Source organism: Polyodon spathula, chromosome 8 (genome assembly GCF_017654505.1).
Source record: "Polyodon spathula isolate WHYD16114869_AA chromosome 8, ASM1765450v1, whole genome shotgun sequence".
NCBI lineage: Eukaryota > Metazoa > Chordata > Actinopteri > Acipenseriformes > Polyodontidae > Polyodon > Polyodon spathula.
Window position 1 is genome coordinate 43,100,468 of NC_054541.1, and position 17,212 is coordinate 43,117,679.

Consider the following 17,212-nt stretch of genomic DNA (forward strand, 5'->3'; position numbering starts at 1 on the left):
GGGGTGGGCAGGATGTAGATATGAAAGAGCAGCTGGGGTAGGGCACAGAAGATAATGGAGAGGCACCTAAAAGGAAGTGTGTGGTGTCCAGGCAGATTAGCCAACTATAGGCCCTTCTTGCTGAGCTGTTGATTGCAAATCTGTGCTGTTAATAATACCAGCTTGACCCTTCCTGGATTTGTTTCATGATCTTAGCTCCTACCTGACAGAACCTGGCTACCCTGTTATTATGTGATGCCAAAAAAGATATATATATATATATATATATATATATATATATATATATATATATATATATATATATATATATATATATACACACAATACATTTAAAATACAATATCAGATATTTAATACACAATTCAAAGTAATAAAAGGACCAATTATATTGTATCAAATGTAGCTTTTTTTTTACCATACAATATAATAACTTTATTTTATGCAGCACCTTTCATGTACATCTCAAAGTGCTGACCAATTAAAAAAAAATCCTTAAAATTTGTTCAAACAATAAACGCCATTGAACAAAAATGTGTTTTCAACTTAGATTTAAAAGTGGTTAGAGTATTCCTTATGAGCTTCGGGAGTTTGTTCCACAGCCTTAAGGCTAGACATGAAAAGGCTCAGTCCCTGAAAGATCGGCGCTTAGTTATTGGTACCTTGAGTAGACCAGACTCTTAGGATCGCAGAAGCACGTTGGGGTATATAGTACCAGAAGCACATTGGGGTATATGGTACCAGAAACTTGCAGATGTAGCTTGGCACTAACACATGCAGAGCCATAAAAGTCAGCAATAGGATTTTAAATTTTACTCTGAACTCCACGGAGAGCCAATGCAGCGTGGCTAAGACTCGAATAATATGATCAGTAAATCTGGTTTTAGTTAAAAAATTTTAAGAGAGAATTTTTTTGGAGACACCAGCAAGCAAAGCATTGCTATAGTCTATATGAGAAAAAACAAAGGCATGAATCAATTTTTCTGCATCTGCCTGAGTAAGACAGGAGTGAATACGAGCAATATTACTGTAGTAATATTACCAATATGCTCATCAAAAGCCAAGTTTTAGTCAAAAAGAATGCCAGGATTCTTTAGACTAGTGGTAGGCTGGGTCTCAAGTCTGTCTACAAACCAGTTTAAAATTTTCACATTTCTTTAATTGATGCTGGGACCTGACCAGCAATACCTCAGTCTTGTTAGGATTAAACTTTAAAAAATTTAGCTGCATCCAATTCTTTATGTCACTTAGACAAAGCGTAAGACAAGATATTGATAACTCCAAGTCTGGAGAAGTGTGCATGTAAATCTGTGTGTCATCCACATAACAGGGAAATTTTATGCCATATTTACAAAAAATCTCTTCCAATGGAAGCATGTAAATAAAAGAACAAAATCGGCCCCAGAACAGATCCCTGCGGTGACTGTACATTTTGATGATGAACATTGGCCAATTTTTACACATTGCACTACCAGGTAGGTAGGATTTAAATCGTGCGCAGAACCTGTTACTCTTATAACCTTCTCCAGTCTACTCAAGAAAATCGTATGATCAAAGGTACTAAAAGCAGCACTAGGTCTAATAAGACAAGAATGGAAATGGAACCTGAGTCAACATTCATGAGTAGATCACTGACTGTGCAATGATCTAAAACCAGACTGAAAAATATCATATACATTGTTGTTAAGTAAATGATTTTGTAACTGATAAACAATAGCTTGTTCCAAAATCTCAGACAAGTAAGGTTCATTGGAAACAGGTCTAGTTACAGGACAAATTGGGTTTATTTGTCTGATGTGTGTTTTTAGCAAATTGAAGCCTCTGTTTCGTATGGGAATGCTGGCTAGATGTTGAATACAGTACATCATTCTAGACATTTTAAATTTACTTTCTAAAAGAAATAAGTTGAAGATTTTTTTCCCCTCATGAATGAACTCTTAAGGAAACCATGTGATTTGAATACATTTCCAGCAGTCTGAAGGTTGATCTTGTGAACCAGCTTGTGGTCATGTCAAAAGCTCCAGTGAACAAAATGTCAGGCTGGGATTGTGCTCGCCCTTACCCTTATATTACCAGATTGTTTCCCATCAGCCTGACTGCTAGCCATGTGCTAGACAGTCTGGTCTTTCCGCATCAGTAGCCAGTAGGAGGCTATATCTATTTCTTTCGATTTACATTCAAATGTCGTTCTTCCTCTGCCTACCCATCAGTTCCATCTCTTGAGCTTAGAATTTTAGGGACAATAAAATTCTACATCATTATTTGCTGTCTTAATGCCATCTTTCAATAAACACACAAGTTGATATTCTGTATTAAGTTGGGCTCCTCCGTACCACTGCTGACTACGGGCGTTTTCATAGTAACATGGTACAGGTCTTCAACAGTTAACTGTGGTATATCTGGGTTAACCATGTTAATAGATATTACAAATAAATGATCTCAACCAAGCATTCTACGCAATCCATACCAAAATATAATCTAAAAAACATTCAGATATGTCTTCATACACAGAAACATTTGTTAGGTTTATTATTATTGTCTTCTGCAGTGGTTATTATTAGTATATAATTGACCTTGTCTTTAATTTTCCATCAAAGATGTACTTTTACCTTATTGGTCAGCAGCAGATCTCTCATGGCTTTTAGAAGTCTTTACATGTTAGATTTGTTTGTAAAATATAGACATATGCATGTCCCCTTTGATCAACGAGATTCCTCAACTAATTTAGTAAGTAAAAGATATTTTTGTATTTATATATAAAATGTAGACAACAGAATAGTTCTTAAAATAAATGCCACTACAACATCAGAAACAAAGATTAACAGTCTTAAAAAAAAGAAATCAGTAGAAATGGTAATATTATAAAAGGACTGAATTAGTAGTTCAAACGGGGATACCGAATTTTGAAGAGCAGTATTACTTCTGGAATCTTAGGGTAACAGCTGTACTCAACAGTTAACTTTACAGCAAATCTTCAGCTATGGGGCAATGATGCACAAGAAAATCCATATCTTTACATTTAGTAGTAAAATTTATGAAAATAAATTTGTTTTATTTTCAATAGAAGGCTGTCTGTTTAAATGAAGATTGACATATTTTAACTTCACACAGCGACTCATATAGCTGTCAGCATTCACTGTGAATAGGAACAAGTGAACTGCTTTTCAGGCTTAGTGTAAGTTACAGTATAATCAAGCTTTATAACCTTTCTTTATAACTGTACAAGGGTTACCAGTGTGCAATAGAAGATGGCATTGTTTGTATATGATGCAAGACATAGCTTATATTCCTGAATAAAGAACATGTCTGTTTTGTAGTTGGTATGAATACATTACCTTCCTATCTCATTCATTTTTTGTCATTTAACAATATAGTTCATCATTAAATGACCATTTAATCTTATGCAGCATACAAACCTGCCAGGACCATTACACGTATTGTGGTGGATATCGTGATACATACAGTATCATGCTGTGACATTAGTGTATCAATATTGTTACACCCCTAGTTATCAGAATACCACAACATGCTTAATTAAAGGAACATTTTGGGGCAACAATAAAGACATGCACAAAAACATCTGGATTTATTTCGGGATTCAGTTAATCACAGTTGGCCCCCTAGAAGATATAGACATCCAATCCAACCTTTTCAGATAATCATGTGACCAAGTTCCTTCCTGCTTCAGATTTCACCTGTAGGGTGAGGTGATGACCAGCTAAGAATTAACCAGACCCCTAACAAGTCTCTCAAACCAGCATGACAAGTTGAAATCCAACAAACTAACAGCTTTGACCAGAACACATCAGTTCTGGAATTTCTTTCAGACCTACAAATAAGATCCTTACAAATTATTTCTAAATCACAAACAAATGACTTACCTTCTCCATTGACATTCATCAGATCTAAATTCAAACCTTAACACAATCTCCACCCTCCTGCACATTCCACTAGGCTGGTGTAGCGTAGTATATCAGACTAGAAAAGAAGAAACAGTGAAATAATCAGAAACTCCCTCACAATTATGATTATTAGTTACCGCGCTTTTAAAAATAACTTTGCAATAACACACACACACACACACACACACACACACACATATATATAGCATAGGATAGATATATAATATATATTTTATATAATAAATATATATTTAATTTAATAAAAATAAAAAATAACAATTTATAAAAACAATCTCTAGCTGCCAGAAGCCATTGCTGCTTTTTCCTGTGGCTCATATGTTTTCAATGTTTCTTTCTTGCTGCTTTAAAAAAAAAATTCAAAAAAAAATAAATAAATACATTTATGTTGTGCGGCATAAGTATGTAATGATATGCAAATAGCCAATATATAAGGGTGCTTAATTTTGTGTATCGCCCATCTGACTACCAGTGCAATTTTTTGTTCATTTTTCTTGTTGAATAGGTTTATTAACATTATTTAAATTGGCTCCAACAAATATTAAGCATATGAAAACTACTGTGTAAAACTGTACTACTGTAATAAAACATACCTTGTCACTGCTGCATATTATCTATTAATATGTAAGCTCAGGGAACACACCCAAGTCAGAGCTCAAATTGTATCAGTCTTTATTTAAACCAGAAACAACATTATTCATATTAAGTTGTGAAATCTGACTGCTTGTCCAAATCATTGGATCCTCTCAGGTTCTTCAAACCTCCAAACTAGTCTTGTCTGCTCTAGTTGTCTTCCAATGATGACAGTCTGCTTTGTGGTGCACACTGAGGCAATGCTTCACAGGTCAGCCTGAATTGACGCTTGACAAATTCTCTAGCCATACTTTTGTGTGTTAACATTTAATTAGGTTTTCCTGTCAGAGCAGGTATTTCTTTACATGTTAACATTAATTTACATTGAGTTTTTTTCTCCATTCCAGTTTGTTCTTGCATGCTGAATTAAGTGACTATATTGTCACATTGAACCATTTGTACAAGGTTAAAAGAGAACAATGTTTTCTATCTGGTCATCAAATTGAAGGCAGCCAGCTGCCTATCTTACTCTTCTTGTCATAATAAATGAACCTCAAACCCCTCTACTCCTTATTTATATATAAAAAAATAATTAAAAAACACTGTTCTGTGAACTGTATCATGGATTATGTGTCACCTGTATTAATACCTACAAAATATATTTTCTTCCCAACTAGACATACAACCTTTGACATATGTATAACTACTTGTAATCTCAAGATATACAACAGCGTGACATTTTTATGGATTCATCTCTGTACCTTGAAGCTTACAAGAAATTAACCTTTACAAGGATTTACCTGAAATGCCAATGTTCATGTAAAAAAAACTAAACTAAACTAAAAAAATACCCACACACAAAGAGAATTTTCCCTAAATTCACTGGAGGTAGAACTCTCTTATTAGTACAGCCAGCCAACTTTCATACGTCATGGCTTTGGTCAATTAAAGCGATTTAAAATAAATAAATAAATACAAAATTCTGTCATGAACACCACATTGTATGTAAAATAGGTAGCAACAGTCACTACCAATACATAGTAGCAGTCTACTGTACGTTGAAGAAAAAGCACCAATCACTACCCACCCCAATGGTTAGGGTCCTGATATCCTGAGAGGGGCACACACGCACTTCTAGCCGGGATGACCCTAGGCAGCCAAGCACAGCACCACCAGTGTGATGCACTGCCATTATGGATTCTTTCCAGTTAATGAGACGAGATGAGGTTAAAAGCTCTATAACCATAAATGCAGATGAGACTGACTCTTTAGCATTGTGGTTAAGATGCTTGCTTGCAATATGCAGGGTTACTGGTTCACACCCAACCTTGACCCTGTTATATCTACAAAGAAGGATTTGTATTGGATATCACATATCAATTTATTGTTTGGAACAGTATGGACCCCAATTTTCACCCCAGTTTTTCCTGTGTGAAGTTTGTGTTACAAAACCATCAAGGTAATATCATGTAAAAGTACCTTACACTTTACTTAATACATTTCTATTTTGTTAACATATTTTCACAGAAGTTGTGTTTAAAGATACTGTAAAATATATAATTATCCCTGTAGTGGTTTTCCACAGTTTTTTTAGTCAGAAAAAAGTGCCCCAAACAATAACAGACATGACATTAACTGTGCCACTCACTCACTTAACACCACCTCCTTTAAAAAAAAAAAAAAACAATGCTTGAGGTGCCTCGGAATTCCATTCAGCTGATAAGGAAATTAAAAACTGACTTTACTCAATCAGTCCCGTACCTCTTCATCAACCTTTTCTTTCTTTTCAATTAAATTGACAATGGACTAAACAAAGGTTGGTAATGATTAGAAAATTAGAAAACAAATATAGCTGGATTTGTTAACTTGTGTGTTAATAATAAAGCAGTATATAATAGATTGGACTGTGAATGTCTGTGTATGGGTTAGAGCAACATTTAAATGGACCTCTGTTTTCAACCTTGGTCCATTCACTTACTCGTGCCAATAATCTGCCATATAGACCTCACTGTCCTATTACCCTATATTATGGGCTTCAGTTTGAACTATCAGTTTTAATACTTGATAATTCATGCAGATTCATGTTTTTATTGTGGTACATTATTTTTTTTACAGTAGTAGGACAGGGTAGTGTCAAGAATAGCACTCCAGAGCCATGGGTGCAAAACAAATAAATGAAACAGAAATACAAAACCATCCTCCTTAGAAGCAGTCAAGCCAATGTGGCTTCCAAATACAAATGTGTAGGTGTAATGATATGTGTGACTGAAATGACCAAAGGATCCGAGAGATTTCTAAGGCAATACTATAGGAAACTTTACCATTTCGAATCTGAAAAGGCACAAGCAAAAATGTTTGTGTACTTGACTTTGTTTCTTCTAGTTTTACGTTGTGATTCTGAGCATCATGCAGTTAAGGATGATCCCTGAGAAATCACAAAAAATCAGAGACTTGCTGCAACTTCTGAGTATCTCTCTGCTTCTTTTGGATCTTTTCATCTTTATCTACAAATACAAACCATACAGTGTGTTGCATTTTTCTGACTAATCAGTCATGAAAGATAGACTGACTTTCAGAAGACAGGTACTATATAGTTAATCCTTGATTACATTAACCACATAAGTAAAGATTTAGGGAATGATGGATGAAGAAGCTTTAAAATGGGTAATGTTAAAATCATTAGTCAGCACCGACTTCATATTCTCTGCTTTAAGAATGATCACAACTGAAGTCTTCCTGTCCTGCCATTGTAATTAATTTAACTGACCATAAAACTTTTGCAGCATGGAATGAGGCTTGGTTTGCTTTCATATTAGAAATGGCAATAACTATAAAAGGCAGTAACTGTATTTATTTCAGAAAAAAAAAAAAAATTTGGACTACGTAGGTCTCTTCATTAGGTGTCTGCCATGTAACCTACTGTCCTGTATTTAAACAGATAAAAGATACAGAGATATCTACAAAGATAAAAGAAAAAGAAAAAATCTAGTTGAACAGAATAATGAATTTCATGTCTAAAATAATAACAAACCTAATGGGATGTCAGGATGCTTCATTCCAGGTCATTATCTGTCAGTAAATGCCTTCTACTGTGAACAAAAAAGCCTCATCTTTGATTAAATTCCAATGAATTAGTCCACCACAGATGGATATGTATTTCAGACTCAAAGCAAGTTCGTTTGATTACTAAGTTAAAAGATTTTATTCAACAATGTTAGTTGAAAACATTTTCATAATGGGCATGGAGTTTGGTTTTTTTTTGTTTTTTTTTTTTAAACTGAAATAAATCTTCTAGAGACACCAAACAAGAAAGATTCCCATCCTACCATCACAGTTTAAAACATAAAACACACAGTTTGCTTTTGTATCACTGACAATGCAAATCGTTTTGTCACAATACAATAAAAAAGTGCTTTCCTATCTTCTTATCCTGATTCTTCTAGTCAATAAATACAGTACGTCTTTCTTTTGGTTGTCACTGTTGTCATACAGTATGCTGAAAGCAATGTTGCAAAAATGAGCTTGGGAATGTTTTAAATCAAACACAACTATTAATATAAATATTTAAAAACAGATTTGGGTTACATGAATGCACAGGCTTCAGCGATCAGTGATGTAGATTTAGCAATTATTGACGTTTAACATGCAGGTTAATGCTGTCCAACAGGTGGCTCTAAATATGAAGTAACCAATTTAGACTGTTATTTGGTTTGAGAAGAACACAATGAAAAATACCAACTGAAACCTGGTTGACTTTGGAGTAAAGTATCGTCATAATGCTAGCGTATATATATATATATATATATATATATATATATATATATATATATATATATATATATATATATATATAAAATACATAAGTTGTGTATAGGACAAGCATCGGTCCAGTAGGAGGCACCAGGAGCTAATAAATACCCAGGGCAAGATTAATGTTACCAAATGAAGAAAAATCTCAATATTAAATAATTAAATACAAGGTTTAAACCTTAAGAATTTCTAGCACTCAATGATCATTCATGCAAAACACAATCAAATGAATTGCAATTATAAAAATCTAGATTCAATATTACGGGGCTTCGAATAATCAGGACATCCGATGGCGGCACACAGTTACAAGTAATGTTTTACATTTTTATTCAATTCGTGAAAGTGATTGTCCACTAGTTAATAAAATGAAGAGGTCGGACAGCTCTGGTGTCGGTGAAAGCAAGATGTAAGGTTCTGCTCCCTTTACAGTTGAGAGTAGCTAAATCTTATGCAGTCGTCAGCTGATCCCCAACAATTTATTTTAAAGCTTGGAATATTAAACAGTGATTATATTATCAGAAATGTGGGTCTTTAATATTGATTTGCAAGTAGCGGAAGGCCTAGAGACAGCTTGAAAATAAACAAAACACAATGCTCAGAATAGGTATTAGTAGGGGCTTGAATTCATTTGGTAGGCGGGATGCTTTGCTCCGCCTCCTGAACAATACCAAGATTATTTATATAATAGCAACTGGTAAGATGAAGCCATTCATTTTAAATCCTGCTCTTTATTGTCTTACTAAATATTCTAAATAATTATCCAAACAGAAATAATAATAACAGATTATTCAGAACACACTTAATAGGACATGAAACAATAATTACATTTGATATTATGAAAATGGAGATGGTAAAATCTCCATTCTCATAATATTCTCCAGATACTCTTCAGATTCTTCAAAAGATATTACTTTTATTTTCGAACTTGCACAAACATCTCAATGACAGCAACCTCTACAAAAGTGAATAATGAAAACTCAACACCATTTTTTTTTTTCTCCACTCTTGTCACCCATTAATCATCTGATTTAGATTTTAGCTGCATAACTCCTGAAGCATCGAAATGTTCTGACAGACTGACTTGTGATGAGATTTAAAATCAGGAGACAAGCCACTCACTGTATCTACTGTAGTCCCAGGATACTGTGCAGGCAAAGGTAGTGACCGAAGTGGGTGAGTGGGTTGTTTGCAGCCATCCTCAACACAGAACTCCAAGTTATTTCATGGAATATTCTGTTAATTTAACATGTGAAATGTATATAAAACAAAAAATGTTTAAACATCAATTAAAACAGCTACACTTGGGGAAGTACTTAAATAGAGCATCGCATTTGCTTAACAAACTAGCACAATTTGAAACAGTGCCATTCACTGTCAATATGTTATTGGATTTCAATGAAAGCAAGGATATAATTTTCAAAGCTGCCACACCACATACTACATCAGAATTTATAGCACATGAGATGAGCTTTTGGTTCTTGTGGCAAGGTGCCTGCCCCTTTTATTATTATTATTACTTTTATTATTATTATTATTATTATTATTATTATTATTATTATTATTATTATTATTATTATTATTATTATTATTATTATTATTTGTGTTGTATTATTATTTGCATCGTTATTATGAATTGTATTTGTGTGTGGATGGACGAAAGCCATTCAACATTGTTGTTTATTGTTTGAGACCAGCGAAAAGCTGGTCTCGTAAAGTGTAGCTGGCAGGGATGGGGTTAAATCCCCATCCCAGAAAAGCCTGTGGGAATGTGGCTGGAGCCTTGATAAGGTAATTGTCTAATGGGGAGTTAAGGCTCCAGCCATAGTATAAAAGACCCACTCTGGGCTCAGACAGACAGAGTGTATTAGAGAGATCAAGAAATAAATAGTAAATAGTAAAGAGTGAATGTTATCTCAACCAAATAAGTGAATAAAGGCATTCGTTGTTAGAAAGGATTATTATTGCTTTGTGTTATTTTGCTTTGGTCAGTGGGCCCTTTTGTTTATTGTGTGTTTTGTTTAAATCTTTGTTTCATTATTTAATAAACGCACTGAGCGCAGCCATAGCACTTCAGTTTCACCCGTATCATATGTGCTTACTGCTGCTTCCTGAACCTGACGTCACAACCCACACACATCACACAAAGCCATCCATAACAGTTCCATATCAGCCATGAAAAATACGTAGTGGAATTAGTTTGGAGGCACACATTTTGTCTGTTGATATGCTGTGTAATATATAAGCAGATTAATGGTTTGGGAGCATGGTAAATGCACTTCTGTTATTTTAGGGGCATGTCCAGGACCACTTGGGATTTGCTCAGGTTGGGAATCTGGTCTAAAAATTACAGGTTGAACTGTAAGAAGGGAATTTGTGTGGCTTATCGTTAGTTGATCAATGACCAAAGACACGTAAATGTATATTAAAATTGTCATGATTAAGTTGAAAACATATTGCAGGGGTAGCTACAGCACAGGCAGTTATAGTATATAATGTGTTCGCTCAAAACATTTTACCCAACAGCATTAAGTGTTAGTTTCAAGTAAAAAGGTAACACTTCATGTTAAGTTGTCAGAATAGGTATTTAATTTAGTGTGTACAATAATTAGAAAATAGATAAAAGTGCAAAATGAAATATTTTCTGATCTGATTTCTCTAAAAAGTTTTATGAGAGCAATATCCAGCATTGATAGATATGTGTGAACAAGCCAAAGATAAGAAAGAACTCTTCACGTTGCCTACAGTGCTCTCTTCCATCATGATCATTCACCTCATGTGCCATCTCAGTCAAGTTGTGACAAAGCGATGCCTGTCCCTTCTGCTCCAACTTTTTTCACAATTCCTTGGTTCTTGGTGGTAGATATATGACAAGTTGACAACAGATGTATAGTTTAATGGGGGATACCCATGTGTTTATTTTTTACAGCAGGCTACTTTGAGAACACAAAGAAAATACACAGTCCCCACACAGCACAGATGCTCTGAGAGCATGTGAGTGTCCTCCGATCTCACAAGCCTAAAGCCAAAATCGCTTTAATGACGAGCAATCCAGAGCAGAGGTGGGCAGGCTGCCAATTCCAGAGAACAGAGATCAGCCCTGCTTTTAATCCACTCTGAATGTGCTCAGTGTCTGGCCAGTAGGTTTCGCTGTTGCGCGATGAGGAGAAGGAATTCCTGCTGGTTTCCCATCCCCCATTCCGGGAGCGTCAGAGCCAATGTCACGCCCCCATAGGAGTTCCCAGCAAAGTTCGGCCTCTTTGCACAGCCTGGACGCGAACTGGTGCTGCCCAAGCTTGATGAGCATCTCGAGGACCCCCTTCATCCAGTATTAACCTGCAGGATACAGACTCTGCATCATCCAGTGTCGTATGTACCTCCCTTCTACCACTTTTCCCCGGACATTACCACAACACATTTGAAACCAAGTGGTTTGCACTTCTTCATACCTTTAGTTACTGCTATTGTTTCATTTTTACCTGCACTTCACCTTTGGGTTTTTCTGTTTAGTTAAACCCATATAAAACCTCTTAATACCTCTCAGCTTTCTTTAGCTTGCCTTGCAAATCTTCTCTCATGGAGCATCTATAGTGTGAAAACAGATTCTGCCCCTAGCTATTGCCTCAGGCAGCTCTGGTCAATGCATGTTACTTTGTGAACAGAGGGGTTATGACCTGCATGGTTGTGAAGCATGTATTTTTGTTTTTGCTTAGCTGTATGTGTTTATACAATGCAACCCACCACTGAACAGTTGGCTATAAGGTGATTATCCCACACATTGTACGGCATTAGCTTATCTAAATACAACAGTTTCCAGGGGAACATTCTTGAGATTAAACTTTATTGGAAACTTGTTTGTTACGGCTCAGCGGTCTGGCTCAAGCAGCGCAGGTGAACAGTGTTTCAAAACCGGGCAGATAGGGACTTTAATTAAAATGGCTTTTTTTTCACCATGTAGCACATATTTGTGTGTGTATTGTAAAATGTTGGTGGTGCAAGAACACACAAGGAGCCAGGAGTCCTGTTTTAGGCACATTAGGGCTTTATTTAAAGCTGCTCTTAGCCAAAGAGATGAGTAGGACAAGCTTAACACACGATTCTTCGAAATGCATTTCAATATGCCAAAGAATCAGCTGAATGGTGCCAGTTCTTAACCAATACAAAACAAACAAGAAAAAAACACCTCCACAGCACCTACCTCTAAATCAGTGGCAGACCTAAATAATACCCTAATTGCACCCCCCAACACCCATCCTGAACCGTCCCTGAACCACCCAAAACACCCCTCTAATCCCTCATTTGCATACTGGTCTGGGGCAGCTCACCACCATCCTCCCTAATTTCCCATTGACATGAATGGAGTGTGCTCCACCCCTGCTTGTCTTGTTCCGCTATGGTCGCCCCCCCCCTCCACGTGGCAGACCAAATTGACATGCAAACGGCTGTAATATATTGCAAGTCAATTTCCATCACAGCATATCCGAGAGATATTATAAAGGCATTATAAATTATGAAAGCTGGCACTTCCTTGGCTAGAACTCAAATTGCCGATGTTTCGCTTCCTCAAAAGTGATGACTGTGTGGGTCATGTTACTGAACAGGCTATGCATTTATCGACACACAAGCTCCCTGAAGATAGCAGAGGCTGTAATCACTGAGGAATATCCCTCCAGAAAAACGTGAACACGTGTTACGCTAAATCAATATGTCATGACTGTCCATGGTAACCCAACACCCTCTTGACTGCATTATGGAAGGTATTTTAAACTCCATTTTTTCCAGCCCCTGAATATTGCAAATATTACATTGTTATGCATATCATTATCTTAGCTTTATAGAATTCTGTCAATGTGTTAATTATTTTATTTTATTTTTTTTAGAAAATTGGTACCAGTATCTAGCTCTGACAGTACTGTAGCTTTTTTAGTGATCATATACAGCCTGAAGGTGGTGCTGTGGTATTTGTATTTTTGTTTAACATGTATGCAGCAGGACTTCATAACTATTATTCAAATGTATACATGGAACTTTGCCTATACAATCACTGTATTAACTTGGTTTTCGTGAATGAAACAGCAGTGCCACAAAAAGACACAGACTAAACTCAAAATACATTCTTATTATAAACACTCTCCATGTTACATATTGGGTTGGAGTGAAGGCACAGATGCAATATTTGTCTGAATTTATTTGTCTGAACAGAATTCATTCGTATACAAGGCAAAATCATGCGGTCTGTTGTACTTATATCCTGTCTTACTCTTAATCCACATTTTCCAAAAGCTGCAATGAATGCATTTTCAGTCAGAGGTCCATTTGGGATAGAAGTATTCCCTGCACACTTGCTTGCAAATAAGAATCAAAATTGTAAGACAGCAAGTGGTACTTCTGGCATCTAATCTGAAAGTGTCAGACATAAAAAGTCAAAATGATGAAAAGTACAGAACAGGAATGTAAAATTGGAGGCGATGGTACTCTTTCAGTACTGCCATTTTTTATTGTTGAAATGGATCTGCTCTAATAATTCTGTTTGCTACTGTAGCACTTTCAACCTGCGTCTTCTAGCACCAAACACAATCTTCAAAGCATTTTCCTCAATCTTAATTATATATATATACACACACACACACACACACACACACACACACACACACACACACACACACACACATACACACACAGTGGCTTGCAAAAGTATTCAGACCCCTGACCAATTCTCTCATATTGCTGAATTACAAATGGTACATTGAAAATTCGTTCTGTTCGATATTTTATTTTAAAACACTTAAACTCAAAATCAATTATTGTAAGGTGACATTGGTTTTATGTTGGGAAATATTTTTAAGAAAAATAAAAACTGAAAAATCTTGTTTGCATAAGTATTCAACCTCCACACATTAATATTTGGTAGAGCCACCTTTCGCTGCAATAACAGTTTTAAGTCTTTTGGGGTGAGTATGTACCAGCTTTGCACACAGTGTCAGAGTGATTTTGGCCCATTCTTCTTGGCAGATTTGCTCCAGGTTGTTTAGGTTGGTTGGACGACGCTTGTGGACCGCAATTTTCAAATAGTGCCACAGATTCTCAATGGGATTGAGATCAGGACTTTGACTGGGCCACTGTAGGACATTCACCTTTTTGTTCTTGAGCCACTCCAGTGTTGCTTTGGCCTTGTGCTTGGGATCATTGTCCTGCTGAAAGGTGAATTTCCTCCCAAGCTTCAGTTTTTTAGTGGACTGAAGCAGATTCTCTTGCAGTATTTTCCTGTATTTTGCTCCATCCATTCTTCCTTCAACTGTAACAAGATGCCCAGTCATTGCTGATGAGAAGCATCCCCACAGCATGATGCTGCCACCACCATACTTCACTGTAGGGATGGTGTGTCCTGAGGCATGGGCAGTGTTAGGTTTGTGCCACACACAGCGCTTTGAGTTTTGGCCAAAAAGCTCTATCTTGGTCTCATCTGACCACAAAACCTTTTCCCACATCGCAGCTGGGTCACTCTCATGCTTTCTGGCAAACTCCAGACGTGCTTTCAGATGGTACTTTTTGAGTAATGGCTTCTTTATTGCCAACCTCCCATACAGGCCATTGTTATGCAGAGTTGTTGATATGGTTGACTGGTGCACCATTACTCCATTCCCAGCCACTGAACTCAGTAGCTCCTTCAAAGTGATTGTTGGCCTCTCTGTGGCTTCTCTCACAAGTCTTCTTCTTGTTTAAGCGCTGAGTTTTGAAGGACGGCCTTTTTTTGGCAGTGCCTGGGTGGTTTTATGCAGCTTCCACTTCCTGATTATTGATCCAACTGTGCACACTGGGATATCCAAACACTTGGATATTATTTTGTACCCTTTCCCTAATCTATGCATTTGTATTACTTTATCTCTAACTTCTGCAGAATGCTCTTTGGTCTTCATTTTCCTTCAGATTCACAGCCTTACCAATGATCCTTCAACAGTGGGGTTTTTATCCAGAAAATGTGACCGCAACTTTAATTGTTCACAGTTGGAGGTATGGTAAGGTAATTGTGTCCTGGTTAGGGCAATTTCTTTCATCAGTGCAAACTGGGAGCTTCCACAGCACAGGGGTTGAATACGTAAGCAAGCAAGATACTTCAGTTTTTTATTTTTCTTAAAAATATTTCCCAACATAAAACCGATGTCACCTTACAATAATTGGTTCTGAGTTTCAGTGTATAAAAATCAAATATCAAACAGAACAAAATTTCAATGTACCATTTGTAATTCGGTAATATGAGAGAATTGGTCAGGGGTCTGAATACTTTTGCAAGGCACTGTATATATATATATATTAAAATGTATGTGACACATTTAGACTATAAGCCCCTAAATTAAATGTCTTGAGATGTTTAGTTCGGGTTCAGTAATGTTATTAGGTGGAGTGCTAATGACAATTTGAGGTAAATAGCTTTGAGAATCTAACCCTTTGTGATCTATTTTAATGATCTAAACAGTGGCAGATCTTAATATCACCCAACCTAGATTGTATAAATCAGAGTTTTATCTTTTATCTTCACTGTATTTTTATTGTATGTAGTAATGGATTCATATAGTGGTTGTGTTTAGCCCCACCTGTGTTGTTTGGTTCTAGTTAAACTGTAAAATTAACAGATGTTTTTCTTTTTTTCAAAAAGGAATTTAAGACTGCAGTAAACACCTATACACAATATGCCCCACAGCACTATAAAAAGAGAGGGAAAAAGTAACTATTTATTTCTGTTCTTACCAGTTTTATAATACATACAGAAGCACATTGATAATACATCTTATGAGGTTCTTAATGTAGTGGGGTAAAGATCATGTGACCAATAACAAGTGGAATTTCATATTTTCCAGATTTTGATCAATTAAAAAGCTATATAGATAACAAGCGGGGCTTTTAGTCTACAGTTTTCGTCTCCCAAGCCACCTGTCTCCTTTTACAGATATATCACTTTGATTAATAAGTGTATGTAAGTCTCTTTTTGTGAAATTCAAAAGATTTCCCCACACTTTGGAATATTAGACTTTTTTTGCTATGCTGTGATTGATTTTGCTTGAGCTACATGTTCAAAAATAGCATAGTATCCAAATAAAATATACATGTATAAAACAGTTTTTATTTAGTATCCCTGATTCAGGTATTAAACTCTAAGCTGTATGTATGCAATAACACATTCAAAATTGTGGGTAAAGGTGAAATACCTGAGTGTCTTGGGTGTATTGTAAGGCACAAGGCCAAAGGTTTTTTCCTAATTAATACTTAAGAGCTGAATCAAGGCATTCAGGAATAGTAACATTATCAATATGGAACACCGATAACTATAACTCATCAGAATATATGCATTAGATTTGAAGTTATCCTGCCAGCTCAGGTGTCTAACTCAGCAATGGTGACAGAGAAGGGATTCAATGACATGTCTATATGCTTTCCCAGATAGATACAATAATTTATTTTTTTTTGCATACATTCCTTTATTCAATTCCACTCCCTTATCTTTACGTCCAACCTTGCATCACAATGGAGCTTGCATAGCCTGTGGGGTGGATGGAACACTCATTCACTATTTCTCTGCATATTTCTTCTTCTTCTTCTTCTTCTTCTTCTTCTTCTTCTTCTTCTTCTTCTTCTTCTTCTTCTTCTTCTTATTTAACAATACTTTTTATCTTGTAGACTTTGTAAGAAGCACATCCTATTTCTACATGTTATGCCACAGGACATACTGGGCACACTTTTTTCCTAAGCTTTTGTGCTTAACTTTTAATGGAATAAAAAGCTATTGAGGTTTCAAAACCTAAATAAATAAATAAATAAAAAAGCTGTACATAATATTTTTGTAAGGCTCTTACCTAGAGGTGTTTGTAATTTATAACTTGTTATTTAAAGACTGCTTAAGTAGCCCCGTCAGTTCATCA